The following is a 9,892-nucleotide window of genomic DNA, read 5'->3' as shown; positions in this document are numbered from 1 at the left end:
AACCAAAGCAAAACTACTTTCAAAATTGGAGCCAGCCCTCTCAAATGCTGCCACTGCTTTATCAACTAACTGTATGTAATATTCTAAATCCCTTGTTGTCATTTCAGCAGTGTTCTCAGCCTCCTCACCAGGAATAGATTTCATCTCAGGAAATTGCTTTCTTTGTTTATCATCAAGAAGCAACTCCTCGTCTGTTAAAGTGTTATAATGAGGTTGCAGCAATTCAGTTACATCTTCAAGCTTCATTTCTAATTCTAGTTCTCTTGCTATTTCCACATCTGCAGCTACTTCCACCACTGAAGTCTTGAACTCCTCAAAGTCACCCAGGAGAACTGGAATCAACTTCTTCCAAATTCCTGTTTATATTGATATATTGACCTCCTCCCATGAATCATGAATGTTCTTACTGGTATCTAGAATGGTGAGTTGTTTCCAGAAGCTTTTCGATTTACTTTGCCCAGATCTATCAGAGGAATCATTGTTTATGGCAGCTGTATCTTACAAACTATATTTCTTAAATAATAATGTGTCTGGAGTTGGGTCCTTCCAGTGGGTTCTTGGTCTCACTGACTTCAAGCATGAAGCCACGGACCCTCACAGTAAGTGTTACAGTTCTTAAAGATGGTGTGCCCGGAGTTTGTTCCTTCCAATGTTCAGATGTGTCCGGAGTTTCTTCCTTCTGGTGGTTTCGTGGTCTTGCTGACTTCAGGAGTGAAGCCGCGGACCTTTGCAGTGGGTGTTACAGTTCTTAACGGTGGCACTTCCAGAGTTGTTTGTTCCTCCTGCTGGGTTCATGGTCTCGCTGACTTCAGGAATGAAGCTGCAGACCCTCACGGTGAGCGTTACAGCTCATAAAAGTAGTGTGGACCCAAAGAGTGAGCAGCAGCAAGGTTTATTGTGAACAGTGAAAGAATAAACCTTCCACAGCGTGGAAGGGGACCCAAGCGGGTTGCCGCTGCTGGCTGGAGTGGCCACCTTTTATTCCCTTATTTGTCCCCGCCCACATCCTGCTGATTGGTCCATTTTACAGAGTGCTGATTGGTGTGTTTACAATCCTTTAGCTAGACACAGAGTGCTGATTGGTGCATTTACAATCCTTTAGCTAGACACAAAGCAGTGATTGGTGTGTTTTTACAGAGTGCTGATTGGTGCGTTTAGAATCCTTTAGCTAGACACAGAGTGCTGATTGGTGCATCTACAATCCTTTAGCTAGACAGACAAAGTTCTCTAAGTCCCCACTCGACCCAGGAAGTCCAGCTGGCTTCACCTCTCAATAAGACTTGAAAGTCAAAATGACTCCTTGATCTATGGACTGCAGAATGGATGATGTGTTAGCAGACATGAAAACAATATTAATACATATTCTTATACACCTCCATCAGAGTTCACAGTTGATCAGGTGCATTGTCAATGAGCAGTAATATTTTCAAATGAATTTTTTTCTGAGCAGTAATTCTCAAGAATGGGTTTTAAATATTGAGTAAATAATGCCATAAACAGGGGTGCTGTCATCCAGGCTTTGTTGTTCCACTTACAGAGAACAGGCAGAATAGATTTAGCATAATTCTTAGGGGTCTTAGTTTTTTTTTTTTTTTTTTTTTTGACAGAGTCTCGCTCTGACACACTGGAGTGCAATGGCATGATCTCGGCTCACTGCAACCTCCACCTCCCTGGTTCAAGCATTCTCCTGCCTCACCCATGTAGCTAGGATTACAGGCGTCCACCACTACACCTGGCTAATTTTGTATTTTAAATAGAGATGGGGTTTTACCACATTGGTCGGGCTGGTCTCAACCTCCTGATCTCAAGTGATTCACCCACCTCTGGCTCCCAAAGCGCTGGGATTACAGGCATGAGCCACTGCGTCCAGCTAGGATTTTCATAATGGTAAATGAGCATTGGCTTCAATTTCAAGTTGCCAGCGGTATTAGACCCTAACGAGAAAGTCAGCCTGTCCTTTGAAGCCAGGCATTCATTTCTCTCTAGCTATGAAAGTCCTAGATGGTATCTTCTTCCAATATAAGACTATCTCATCTACATTGAAAATCTGTCCTTTACTGTAGCCACCCTCATCAGTGATCTCTGCTAGATCTCTTGGATAACCTGTTGCCACTTCTACTTTAGCACTTACTGCGTCACCTTGATTTTATGTTATGTTACAGAGATGGCTTCTTTCCTTAAATATCATCAACTAACTTCTGCTAGCTTCAAATTTTCTTCTACAGCTTCCTCACCTCTTAGCTTTCACAGAATTGAAGAGTTAGGGCCTTACTCTGGATTAGGCTTTGGCTTAAGAAAATGTTGTGACCGGTTTAATCTTCTATCCAGATTACTCAAAGTTTCTCCGTATCAGCGGTAAGGCTGTTTTGCTTTCTTATCATTTGTGTCTTCACTAGAGTAGCACTTTTTCTTTCCTTCAACAACTTTTTCCTTTGCGTTCACAACTTGGCTAACTGGTGCAAGAGACCTACTTTTTGACAAATCTTAGCTTTCAACATGCCTTCCTCACTGGGCTTAATCATTTGTAGCTTGTGATTTAAAGTGAGATACATGTGACACTTCCTCTCACTTGAACACTTAGAGGTCATCGTAGAGTTATTAACTGGCCTAATTTCAATGTTGTTGTGTCTCAGGGAATAGGGAAGCCTGAGAAGAGGGAGAGTGATGGGGGAAGGCCAGTGGTTGAAACAGTTGGAACACACACATGTATCAATTAAGTTTGTCATCGTCTTTGGGCACAGTTTGTGGTGCCCCAATTACAATAGTAACATCAAATATCACTGACCAGAGATCACCATAACCAATACAATAAAAAAGAAGATGTTCGAAATATTGCAAGAATTACCAAAATGCTCAAGCCTGTAATCCCAGCACTTTGGGAGGCCGAGACGGGTGGATCACGAGGTCAGGAGATGGAGACCATCCTAGCTACGACGGTGAAACCCCGTCTCTACTAAAAAATACAAAAAACTAGCCGGGCGAGGTGGCAGGCGCCTGTAGTCCCAGCTACTCCGGAGGCTGAGGCAGGAGAATGGCGTAAACCCGGGAGGCGGAGCTTGCAGTGAGCTGAGATCCGCCACTGCACTCCGGCCCGGGCGACAGAGCAAGACTCCGTCTCAAAAAAAAAAAAAAAGAATTACCAAAATGCAACACAGAGACACAAACTGAGCACATGTTGTTGGAAGAATGATACCGATAGACTTGCTCGAGGCAGGGTTGCCACAAATCTTCCATTTAAAAAAAAGTGTGATACATGCAAAGAACAATAAAGCAAGGCACAAGGAGATGAGGGCTGCCTGCACCTATCTACACACCTTCCCTGGAGCAGCCGAGGCTTCCCTGAGGAGCCAACACAATGTGCATGTGTGGGGCAATTCTAAAGGGAATACAGGTAAGTAGCAATGCGTGTGACATAGACAATGGCTAGAGGACTCCGTACAAGGGCAGTATCAAATGGGCCTGACCTCTCAGGCATGAAGAAGCTGCGCCTTGGGAACCATGGATATGAATCACCTAAGCAGAAAGCAAGCATTTCACACTGGGGGAAGTGAATGAGTAGAGACAGATGGAGCACTGGCATGCCCTGAGCCGCTCTGGAGAGAAAAGCGACTTCTCTTCTCTGCTTGATAAAGTTGATCCCACCTTGCTTTTTCCCTTCTCTCTCTTTTTTTTTTTTTTTTTTTTTTGAGTCAGGGCCTCTCTCTGTCGCCCAGGCTGGAGTGCAGTGGCCAGGTTGGTCTCTAGCTCTTGGCCTCAAGTGATCCGAAGTGATCCGCCCACCTCAGCCTCCCAAAGTGCTGGGAATCCAGGCAGGAGGTACTGCGCCCAGCCTGCCTTGCTTAAAGACTCTGTAATAACTACCTTAATGATATACCAATTTTCCGCATGTCATTTCTACTGGACCTAAAACTATAATTATATCCATTTATCCCATGAGGCCAATTAGAAAGTGAAACCCTAGAGAAAATACATATCAAAACCAAAAAAAAAAAAAAAAAAAAGCTTTTCAAGTTTTGCTTATTTACTCAGAAAACCTGAGTAATACTATTTGTGAGAATGGATTCTGTGGATGCTAGATCATGCTAGATTGGGCTACATTGTAACAAGAATTCACTTTAGAGGTTCCAAAGTTAAAGGATTAGGCAAACTAGGAGAGGTTCTAATTGTTTGCCCTAGGACATGATTCTAATTATGTCCTAAAATCTGGACTCAATGGTGGCCTACACTAAATAAAGTTGAGATGTCAGGAATTCCTGAGTACAATGTAAAAGACTGTTTCCCCAGCCACTCCAGTGCCTGCTGGATAGCTTCAGGAACCCCATTACCATGGAAGGAGGAATGGAGGGGACACTTGGGCTCAGCAAACAGACTTCACACAGAAATTGATCTGCCTACCACCATGGCTGAGAGCCCAGTCTGTCAACTCTGAGCTTCCAATATGGTGCAGGAACCCAAGGAGATTAGTTTGGCATCTGGTTAAAAGGTTACAAAGAGTGGGGCCCGGTGGCTCACGCCTGTAATCTCAGCACTTTGGGAGGCCAAGGCGGGTGGATCATGAGGTCGCGAGATCGAGACCGTCCTGGCCACATTGGTGAAATCCCGTCTCTACTAAAATTACAGAAATTAGCTGGCTGTTGTGGCGCGCGCCTGTAACCCCAGCTACTCAGGAGGCTGAGGCAGGAGAATTGCTTGAAACCAGAAGGTGGAGATTGCAGTGAGCCGAGATCGCACCACTGCACTCCAGCCTGGTGAGAGACAGAGACTCTGTATCAAAAAAAAAAAAAAAAAAAAAAAAGGTTACGAAGACCACTTTCATCACCGAAAGGCTGCAATTTGTCTCCACTGAGACACTCATTCTGGTTATGGATTAGATTTCCCTGTATGGTATCCTTTTCAGATGTACTAAATACCTTAATCATGACCATAATATTCCACCCAAAGGTGATTTTATTTTATTTATTTTTGAGACAGAGTCTCATTCTTGTCACACAGGCTAGAGTGCAATGGCACGATGTCGGCTCACTGCAACCTCTGCCTCCCGGGTTCAAGCGATTCTCCTGTCTCAGTCTCCTGAGTAGCTGGGATTACAGGCTCCTGCCAACATGCCTGGCTAATTTTTTTGTATTTTTAGTAGAGATGGGCTTTCACCATGCTGGGCAGGCTGGTCTCGAACTCCTGACCTCAGGTGATCAGACTGCCTTGGCCTCCCAAAGTGCTGGGATTACAGGCGTGAGCCACTGCGCCAAGCCCCAAAGGTGCTTTTTATGAAGAAATTTATTTTGCAATGAAAGTAATAATGCAATAAGCCAGTGCTCACAAGATATATGGCAAGACCAGTGAATGCTTTTGCTGTGAAGCAGGTAACCTTCTAGAATGGCAGAATGGCTTTCTGAACTCTCCAGTACCAGCCAAGAGACAGCACTTTGTAAAAGTGGGTGTTGTCCTACCAGGTGCAGGACAGGCTCTTAACAGGAATCGAATGGTATTTTGCCAACAGCCAGAATGTATGTCTGGGTATCAATAAATAAAAGTGAGTGTATATATAAGTATAACTATCTCAAGAACACAAAGCTTTTAATTCTGAAATGCAGTTTTGTTTGGGGGGTAGGAGAAACAGAAGGTAGAAGGAATGTACTGGGTGTTCTCATTTGTTTGTACTAAAACATGCCCTGATCAATGAAACCTAGAATGATTCATGCTTGATGTGCAACTTGTAAAGAATTAAGAGGTAAGGTAGATGGATGCCCCTTAAATTTTGAGAAAATCAGTGATGCATAGAGCTCGTGCCACCCAACGGGGCAATGCACATAAATAGTAAGTTCAACCTCTTGTAGTGGATGGTCAGGGACATTGGTGATAACAAAGATATTGATGAGACAACTGGGGAAATGTGAATGCTGACTGGATATTTGATATTAAGTAATGATCTATTATTTTAGGATAAAGGTATTGTGGTTGCTGATATATGCCCAAGTATTTATGATAGAAATGATATAATATCTGGGATTTCCCTCAAAATAGTCAAGCTTCAGGTGGGGGGAATGGAAGTGTGTAGATAAAACCAGACTGGATATGTGCTGATAATCATTTAAACTGGGTGATAGGTACATGAAACTTCATTACACTATTCTCTCTACTTTCATATTTGAAAATCTTCATAGTAATGTCTTTAAACAACCTTTTAAATCTACCAGGCTATAGGTAGGTTTAAAAATTTTCTGACTGACAATTGGTTGAGTTTATCTGAAGACCTGGGATAAATAGAAATGAAATGTCTGGGTTAAAATAAAAGATTGTGGAGACCAAAGTTCTTATTTGCAGAAGTCTTCAGGTAGCAGGCTTCAGAGAGAATAGGCTGTAAAATGTTTCCTGTCAGACTTAAAGTCTGTGTTGATGTGAATGCCTGAGAGGTTTAATTAGGCATATCCAATCCCCACTTCCCATCATGGCCTGAACTGGTCTTTCAGGTTGAATTTTTAGAGAGCCCTGGCCAAGGACAAAGTCCATTCAGATAGTTGGGGGAGGTCTTAGAATTTTATTTTGGGTTGACAATTGAGTACCTATTTCAGAATTGTGGTAATGCAATTGAAGATACTCTAGTCAGGGCTCTCTGCTCCTCCCGTTTGACAGACAGCCACATCTTCTCATGTAGCACCAGCCACATCCTGAGATACCATGGTGAAGGTGAAGGCCAGAGTCAATGGATTTGGCCATACCGGGCACCTGATCACCAGGGCTGCTTTTAACTCTGGTAAAGTTGATATTGTTGCCATCAATGACCCCTTCACTGGCCTCAACTACATAGTCTACATGTTCCAGTATGATTCTACCCACGGCAAATTCCATGGCACTGTCAAGGCTGAGAATGGGAAGCTTGTCATTAACGGAAATCTCATCACCATCTTCCAGGAACGAGATCTCACCAAAATTAAATGGGACGATGCTGACGCTGAGTACATTGTGGTGTCCACCAGTGTCTTCACCACCATAGAGAAGGCTGGGGCTCACTTGCAGCAGGGAATCAAAAGGGTCATAATCTCTGCCCCCTCTGCTGACGGCCCCATGTTCATGATGGACGTGAACCAAGAAAAATATGAAAACAGCCTCAAGATCATCAGCAATGCTCCTGTACCACCAACTTCTTAGCCCCTCTGGCCAAGCTCATCCATGACAACTTTGGCATTGTGGAAGGACTCATGACCACCATCCACACCATCACTGTCCCCCAGAAGACATTTTACAGCCTATTCTCTCTGAAGCCTGCTACCTGAAAACTTCCTCTGCAAATAAGAACTTTGGTCTCCACAATATTTTATCTTAACCTAGACATTTCCTTTCTATTTATCCCAGGCCCCTCCAGGAAACTGTGGTGTGATGGCCACGGGGCTCTTCAGAACATCATCTCTGCATCTACTGGTGCTGCCAAAGCCGTAGGCAAGGTCATCCCTGAGCTGAATGGGAAGATTACTAGCATGGCCTTCCGCGTCCCCACCACCAATGTGTCAGTCATGCATCTGACCTGTCATCTGGAAAATCCTGCCAAATATGATGACATCAAGAAGGTGGTAAAGCAGGCATCGGAGACCCCTCAAGGGCATCCTGGACTACACTGAGCACCAGGTTGTCTCCTCCAGCTTTAACAGCGACACCCACTCTTCCACCTTCAATGCTAGGGCTGGTATTGCCCTCAGTGACCACTTTGTCAAGTTCATTTCCTGGTATGACAATGAATTTGGCTACAACAACAGGGCAGTGGACCTCATGGCCCACATGGCCTCCAAGAAGTAAGACCCCCAGACCACCAGCCTCAGGCCCTCAGCTGCTAGAAATTCCCTGTTGCACTAGGTCTCCTACCACACTGAGAATCTCCCCTCCTCACAGTTTCCATGCAGACCCCCCTGAAGAGGGAGGGGTCTAGGGAGCCCCACCTTGTCATGTATCATCAATAAAGTCCTCTGTGCTCAGCCAAAAAAAAAAAAAATACTCTAGTCAGCAGGATTCCATGATTTTTCTCCAACAATATTCAACTGCTAGGTGTAGGTACAGGTAGAGACTTGGGTTTATAAACAGAGTTGAAGTTTCATTAAGTGGGTACACAGAGTAGCTAAGGATATTTTTAAGGAATGTTTGTAGTGCTGGACCACTGCATCTCAGCTGAGTAAGAAGGTAAGGAGATGAGGGCAATATGTATGAACAAGCAGTAGGGTGAAAGGATGAGGCTTCAATGAGATCAGAGGATTGTTTGAAAGGAAACACTGCAGTCAACGAACTGAAAGGAAGCCATAAAATCTAGATCTGGGAGGTAGTAATGACACAGTAGAAGGGTATGACTTATGAGTGAGCAGACACGGAGGAAAGGAGGTCTTTGGGGGCTGAAGAAATCAAGAGATGAGATGGGTCATTCATGTGGCATTAAGGATCCAAGAATGACCACAGAAGGAACAAGAGAAAAAGGCTGGAAGCCAGGTGCTAGAGTTATCAATGAAGGAGAGGGCATGGTAGGGAGGTCAGTAGATCGCCCACAGTAAGTTGGGGTGACAAGTGGAAAAGTCCGACAACTTTAAAGAAGCTGTTTTATTTGCTGTTTAATAGAAAAAAGACTTGAAAGGGAGCAATGGAGCACAGGAACATCACCTCTGTTAGGACCGGCAGTAGCTAGGGAGGGAGAAAGCCAGCCTTGAGAGGGCTGCACGGGAGAAATTCTACTAGGGGAATAGAAGACACCAGGGTTTCAGTTAAAGTGAACAATGAAGAGAATGCACACAGAGAGAAAAAGTCTTTAGGCAAATTCTTAATAACAGACTGTGGATTATACAGAACACAAAAGACAGGTGTGGGAGGCCAGGGAAGAGCTGAAGATGGGGTTAGATTAGGTAGTGATTCTCAGTCCTAGCCGCACAACAGAATCATCTGGGGAACTTTTGAAAATACTGATTCCTGCACCCAGATCAACTGAATTAGAATCTCTAGGGGGTAAGGCCAGGGTATGCACAGCACAGTAACCAAACTTTCAAATACAGTCATCACCCAGTATCCATGGGTGATTCGTTTCACGATCCCTGTGGATACCCAAATCCACAATGCTCAAGTCCCTTATAGAAAATGGCCTGCATAGAAGCTACACATATCCTCCCATATGATTCAAATCATCTCTAGATTACTTATAATAACTAGTACAATGTCAATGCTATGAAACTATTTGCTTAGGGAATAATGACAAGGAAAACAAGTCTGTACTGTACATGCTCAGTACAGATGCAACCATTCACTCTTTTCAATTTTCCATCCAAGGCTGGCTGAATCCATGGATGCGGAACCAACAAATACAGAGGACCACTTACTTGTACACACTAACACAAATAACAGATGAGAAGGCGGAAAATGGTATCGGTGTTTATCTCTGATGAGTACATCAGAATCTTAAGGGTGAATGTCTTTATACTTTCAAATTTTCTTGTGCATATTTCAGATTGAATTTTAAAAGGCTTTCATTTGTTTGAGGGGATTGCTTAAAGAAAGGAATTTATAATACAGTCTCAATTTCTACTGTTTACACATGGAATTTATTTGGTCTGTCTGACCCAATCTGTTTCTGGTAAAAGGAGCATGACATGAGCTTTGAAAAAATATCCAAAACTTAAAAATAAAGGAAAAAGCAGTAGATCATGTCCTTTCAAAGTTATACTGGGGCATTGCTTAGCATGCCTATCAAGAAAGCTTCTAGGCAAATTGCTAAAGAAAGTTATATATTTATATATTGAATCCTAGCAGATTGTGTGTGTGTGTATGAATATATATACATATTCACATACACACACCTATATATAGGTGTGTATATATATACACACACAATGAAATATTATTCAGCCTTAAAAAAGGAAATCCTGCTGTT

The 9,892-nt window shown here is 43.3% G+C and overlaps 1 pseudogene; it reads left to right on the top strand.

Moving 5' to 3' along the window:
• Positions 1 to 6,675: 6,675 nt before the first annotated feature.
• LOC108520875 (glyceraldehyde-3-phosphate dehydrogenase-like) lies at positions 6,676 to 7,788 on the top strand (annotated as a pseudogene).
• Positions 7,789 to 9,892: the final 2,104 nt, after the last annotated feature.

The sequence above is a fragment of the Rhinopithecus bieti genome, unplaced genomic scaffold (assembly GCF_001698545.2).
Source record: "Rhinopithecus bieti isolate Rb0 unplaced genomic scaffold, ASM169854v2 scaffold_52032, whole genome shotgun sequence".
Taxonomy (NCBI): Eukaryota; Metazoa; Chordata; class Mammalia; order Primates; family Cercopithecidae; genus Rhinopithecus; species Rhinopithecus bieti.
The sequence above is the reverse complement of the archived record's forward strand: the minus strand, read 5'-3'. Positions and strand labels throughout refer to the sequence as shown.